At 67.2% G+C, this 5,764-nt stretch overlaps 1 protein-coding gene across 3 annotated transcripts in view; it reads right to left on the minus strand.

Moving 5' to 3' along the window:
• The window catches only part of Gse1 (Gse1 coiled-coil protein), a 317,059-nt gene extending 312,821 nt beyond the window's left edge, over positions 1-4,238 (minus strand). For all 3 annotated transcript variants that reach the window (XM_048792345.1, XM_048792346.1, XM_015495996.2), the window contains exon 1: positions 4,115-4,238. The gene's annotated coding sequence lies outside the window, so the exon portion shown is untranslated. The remainder of the gene's footprint in view (positions 1-4,114) is intronic.
• Positions 4,239-5,764: the final 1,526 nt, after the last annotated feature.

A 5,764-nucleotide genomic window follows, 5' to 3' on the forward strand; every position in this document is an offset into this window, starting at 1 on the left:
CCTGCCCCCGAAGGCCTGCCGGGTCCTACTCAGGGCATCGCGGGAAACGGAAGGCGAGTCCCGAGATGTCCTTTCTTGAAGACAGAAGTGCCTGCCGTGGCGCTGTCCCCTCCCGGACACGAACCCGAGGCAGAGGATCTCCGGGATCTTCCCCAGCCCGGAAAACGTGCCACCAAGAAACACCCCAAGACCCTCAGCCGAGCCGCCCCGCGAGGGTGGTCCCCAGAGCCCACGCGAGGGGCCGGGAAGCTCTGTGCTCCGGCCGCGTCCCCCGCACTGCCCGCCCGCGGGCTCCAGGGAGGGCCACACTGGGAGACCCTGCCCTCCCGTCTCCCCCAGGACAGCCCAGGGCACCGCGCACGGCTCCCTCCTCCGAGCAGACGGCCTCCACTCTGCCAGGAAGCGGACCACCCGTCAGGAGGCGCCGGAGCCCGCCGAGGCCCGAGCCCAGCACTGCCCAGCTGCCGTCGCCGAGGTGTGAGCCCCAGCCCCAGCCCAGCTGCCTGCCCTGGCACCTTCCAGAAGGTTCTCCCTCCAAAGGGTCCTGGTGCTGGTGGGAGGAGCCACAGGGTCTCCCTGAAGAGCAGGGCCCCGTGGGTGCAGACCAGGAGCGGGGAGACGGGCGGCCATGACAGCCGCACGCAGCCCTCGGGTGCCCCTGGGAGCGTCGGGGAAGAGGCCGGGGCAGCCACCGTCCTGCGCTGGGAGGCCACCCCAGGGCTCCCCGGTACCGCTGGGAAACAGCCGCACGTCCATTAACCAGAGCGCTGCTCAGGCGGCCCTGGAGGAGGGCAGGGCGGCCTGCTCACCAACCAGCCCACAGGGAGAGAGGGTCCGTCCAGGGAGAGCCCACCTCTGCCCGGAGTGAGCCTCCCGAGTCCTGGCCAAGGCCACGGCACCTGGCGTGTCAGGGAGGAGGGGTGAAGGCAGAGGGCACCACTATCACCCGGGGCTGGGGGCAGGCGGGCAGCCCGTGGCCTCTGCCAGTGGCTGGGGAGGGGTCCACACTGGGCCCTCTCCAGCACGGCCACCTTCACAGCTGGAGCCCAGGAAGGCAGGACAGGGGAGAGTCCAGCCAGACTCCCGGCCCCGTCCTGCACCTGCTGTTACCCACTGAGTGACGTCGGGCACATTACTTAGCCTCTCTGAACTTGTTTCTCACTTAGAGGCTGGGATAGCGGCCCCGACCTCCACAGCGCTGTGTGAGGAGGCTGCGTGTGTGGACACGGGGAGCACAGGATAGGCCGGAGCTGGGGAAGCATCGTCCTCATTTGTATGTCCCCAGGTGCCATCCAGCAGCCTGGCAGTGCCGCCTCTAGCCTGATGGGAGGGACAAGGGTTCCCAGCAACAGCAAAGGCAGGGGGCAGGGTGCCTACTCAGGCCCCTGAACAGCAGCAAGACACGCATCCAACTACAAGGCGGGCACCCGCACCAGCCCACCTTGCCTGGTTCCCACCATAAACCTGCCAGAGAAAAACAACACCCCACTTCTCAGCCGGAGCCTCAGAGAGGTCAAGAGTCTTACCCAAGGTCACACAGCCTGCTCCATGACGATCTGAGTCGGGCCTGTCTCCAGGCAAACCTGGGCCTTTCCGGGGCTTCACAGGTCTTCAGAGTGCTGGGAATCCTCCTTGGGTAGGAGGTCCAGGCCCAGAGAGGGCAGCTGCACCCTCCCCTGCCCAGCCCGGGCACTGCCCACCCACACAGGAAGCACAGTGCCCTCCAGGGACGGAGTCCAGCTAGAGCGGAGGGCTGCACCCGCCCACCCAGGGGACGCCTCCTTCCCTCGTTCTTGGTTTTAAAGGTCTCCTTCACTGCTCCACAGCGGATTCTCTCCTGAGCCAGCACAGGAGTCCCGGAGGCGGCACAGAGCAAGGTTCTGGAACATGCCGTGTCCCCAGGGGTCCTCCTGGGGCTCCCTTCACACCCCTGCTCCTCCTCCCCAGTTCTCACACCACCCACCCAGGAAAGAAAGGGGAACTGCGAGACCCAAGGACCCGGTGTGGCGTCAGGTGGCCCCTGGGGACAGCCCTCCTCTGCCTGTCCTGACAGTGGTGCTGAGCCCCCTCCCCTCCCCTCCCCCGGGTCACGTGGTGCTGACAGCCCCGGGGCCCTGGGTGCCCTTCTGTCCCCCGCCCCAGGACCTGCAGCACCTGGACAGAGCCTGCACTTCCGGATCCCACAGGCTCGGTCCCTGCACCCTGGGGTGTCGCCTGAGACCCAAGAGCCGCCCCCTCCCCGCAGCCAGACACGGGCTGCCAACAGACTGTGGCCTCCAGGTGGGTGGGCTCTCTTCCATTCCTTCCTTCAAAAGGTCACCACTGCCCCTGGGCCTTGGACCCCTAGGCCTGTCCCCTTCCTGGAGAGGCTCTGGCCGGGAGGCTGCGGCCTCTTCCCAGCCTCCCCACTTCCTGCCAAGTACCCTGCTCAGCAAACCCCCTACGCTGCCCAGGCCCCTCCCAGGCGGACTGACAGGCTCAGGGGCTCAGGTCGTCACCAAGGGCACCGGCCTCGATTTCTTCTATGGAAGGAGAACCCCAAGGCTCCTGGGCAGGGGGACGGCAGAGGCGACCATGCGCATTGGGAATGGCACCGGCCACTTTCCAGGTGGACCCCAGGCTGCTCCCAGCTCCCACGGCCGGCCTGGGGAGGGCAGCGTCTCATCACCCAGGTCCCTGTCACTCAGGCCCACAGCCCACCTCACAGACCCCTGAGCAGAGAGAGTCAGCAGGCCACCCGTGGGGACGCGCGGAGCCTGGTGCGCCTCTCACCACAGTCAGGCTAAAACCAGCAGCGCCCAGGCCAGGAGCCTGGCACCAGGACACGACAGCACCCTAGAGCCGGCCCACACACAGGGGTCTGTCTGGCCACAATGTGGCACATCCTGGACCCGGGCACGTCACCGTCCCCAACAGGTTCCATCCTCACCACGTCCCTACAAGTCCCGGTGCCCAGTTCCACCTCCCAGCCAGGGAGACTGACGGGCCACCAGGAGAAGGACCTCACTGCAGGCGGCTCGGTTCCAGAAAGGGGCAGGGCCAGGCTGGATGGCCAGGCTCAGCACCCAGGGCGGACGACATGCTGGTCCAGCTGAAGCGAGGGGCTGTGCTCTCGCCCAGAGCTGTCAGGAGCAGGACACAGGCGCAGGACACAGGCACGGGCTGCCCCGGGAGTGCACCAAGGCCCACGGGGCCCACCTCACGGACGCGGTCACCATGCATGGGCACATCCTGGGCACCTCACCCGCAGCACAGGTCAGGACGAGGCAGATCAGGTCACTTCCACGCAGGGCCCGCACTCCTCACCCACCCCGGTCCCTCGGCCAGCCCTTGGCCAGCGGCTCCTGCTACAGACTTTGACCCACACACGCGGGTCTAACTCTCTGGTAGAAAGGAGGACCCATGGCCCGTGGCCAGGACGGTGACTGCCACAGACCTCTACCTCCTCAGACCCGGGGGCCGGTCTCTGAAAAGCAGGATCCAGGATTCTCTGAGCCCGTGTGGCGCGGGGCGGGGGTGGGGGCAGCTAGAGGAAGGAGCGAGGGCAGGGAGACTCCTCTCTGGCTCGCAGAGAAGGCCTCTTCCCCCCGGGGAAAGGCCTGTTCAGGCCACTGTCCCCCAAATCCTGCCCCTGCGTCTGGGAACCAGTTGCCATCTGCCATTAAGCAACCAGAACGTCTCCAATGAACGGGGTGAACTTGGGTGAAAAACTGGAGCTAGAGCCAAGAGGAACTTCCCTGCAGTGTGTTTCAAACCCGTGAGTACAAGACCTCTCCGTGACCCGCAGGGCCGCACTCGTTACCCATGTTATCAGGCGGGCGACAGACGTGCCCCCGACTTCCTCCGCTTGACAGATTCCGCCCCAAACACAGCCAGGCCCGGCCCCTGCCTGCCCTGGCCAGCAGTGCCCGATTCTTCTAAGCCATCCTGAGCCCCGCTCCTGACCTGCCCACGCCAGGCCAAGGTAACCCCAAGAGCAGGCTCAGTGACCCAGGGAGGGCACCACCCACACAGCACCAGGGAAGCCCGGGGTTCTTCGGAGGAACAGAAAACACCTCCCGTCCCCTCGTGCGTCTCGGGAAAGGTCCCAGACCAGGCGGAAACTGCAGCTTACCTTCGTCGCTGCCGCCACCGGGGAGCTCCAGCCCGAGGGTCCCTGGCGGGTGAGCCCTTGACCGGCGCACACCAGGGTCCCACAGTCCACGCAGGCCCCGATGATGAGCTGCCGCCCGTCGTCCACCAGCAGGCTGTGGCTGGCTCGCAGGGTGTAGAGGAACAAGGGCAGCCTGGCCACCCGCACGGGCCTCAGCCCCAGGCAGCGCCTCTTCTCCTGCTGGCAGAAGAAGCACACGAAGGTCTCCACCTGGTACTGCCGAGCCCAGGCGCTGACAGCGGGCTGGGCACCTCGGGCCTCGTGCTGCAGCCACTGACCCAGCAGGTCATGGTAGCAGAGCACACAGGCGGCCACCAGACCAGTGGCGTCCGCCGGCCTGGCTCGCGGGGCGGGCGGGTAGACGGTGAGGAAGGGGAAGAAGGGTTCCTTCTCGCCCAGGCGGCTGGCGGGGTTCACGTTGAGCTGGAACTCCTTCCCGGGGCCCAGTTCTGCCCCGCAGATGTAGCAGACGGACGCCGGGACGCCGTGGGCAGAGGCGGGCAGCTCGCCGAGGGCAGGGTCGGAGGCGGAGAAGGCCTGGTGGTACCTGCCCAGGAAGCCCTGCACGGAGGTGATGAGCTCCTGGTTCTGGCAGGCCCGGTACAGGGCCCAGACGTCCTCCAGGACGCTGAAGCACTTGGGGCAGCTGCGCACCTCACAGCGCTTGTTAGGGGCCCGGGCGTTGGGCGGGCAGGGCAGGAGGCTGAGGAAGGGGAAATGCATGGCGCTCCTGGCGCTGCCGTTGAGGGCCCTGGAGGGCACTGCCCGGGCATCCTGGGTACAGTCCTCCCCGCAGAGGTAGCAGGCCTCCTGCAGGGCCCTGGTGGGGGGGCCCTCCTCCCTGGGGAGCCTCCTGCCCTTGGAGGCCATGCCGGGGGCGTGGCTGTTCAGGGGCACCACGTAGAGCCGCTGCAGGACAGGCACGCTGGCCAGCTCGAAGCTCTGCCACTGCTGCGTGAGGGAAGAGAAGCAGCAGGAGCACACCAGGGTGCTGCCCGCCGGGCTGATGGGCTGGGCCCCGGGGGGCGGGCTGTGCAGCCAGAGGAAGGGGAAGAAGGGCGCCTGGGCCAGCTTCTCCTGCTTCTGCACGTGGATCTGGCGCTGGGAGGCGGGGGACAGCACTGACCCACAGATGTAGCAGCAAAGGCCCTCTGGTGGCACAGCCTGGCTCTCCAGAGGAGCCCGAAGGACACCACCACTACTGTCCTTCTCTCCAGGCCCTGGGACCGGCTGCTCCTTGTGGTCCTCTTCCTCGCTGGTGATGTTGATGTCACTGTCTTCGGATGTGCAGTAACCCCGGAGGGTGTCCCCGGGGGGCCTGCTCTCCTGGGGCTTGGTGGCCTTGCCCAAGTGAACTTCTTTCATGCCATCTGTAGGGGCTGCCTGGCTCAGAGGGCCTTGCCAAAGATCAGGAATGCCCCTCAGGACGCTGGCCCGGGGTTCAGGAGCCCAGTGCCTTCCAACGCCCTTTCTCCGGCGCCTGACTCCGGTCTTGGGCTCCACATCGGCGTGGAGCTTCGAGGAGATCCCCTCCTCCATATCCCCCTGCGCAGGGGGCTCTGAGTCCTGTCCCGGAGCGGGTCCCGGGGCCGGCCTCCACTCCTGGCAGCG

This window comes from Marmota marmota, unplaced genomic scaffold (genome assembly GCF_001458135.2).
Source record: "Marmota marmota marmota unplaced genomic scaffold, marMar, whole genome shotgun sequence".
Lineage (NCBI taxonomy): Eukaryota > Metazoa > Chordata > Mammalia > Rodentia > Sciuridae > Marmota > Marmota marmota.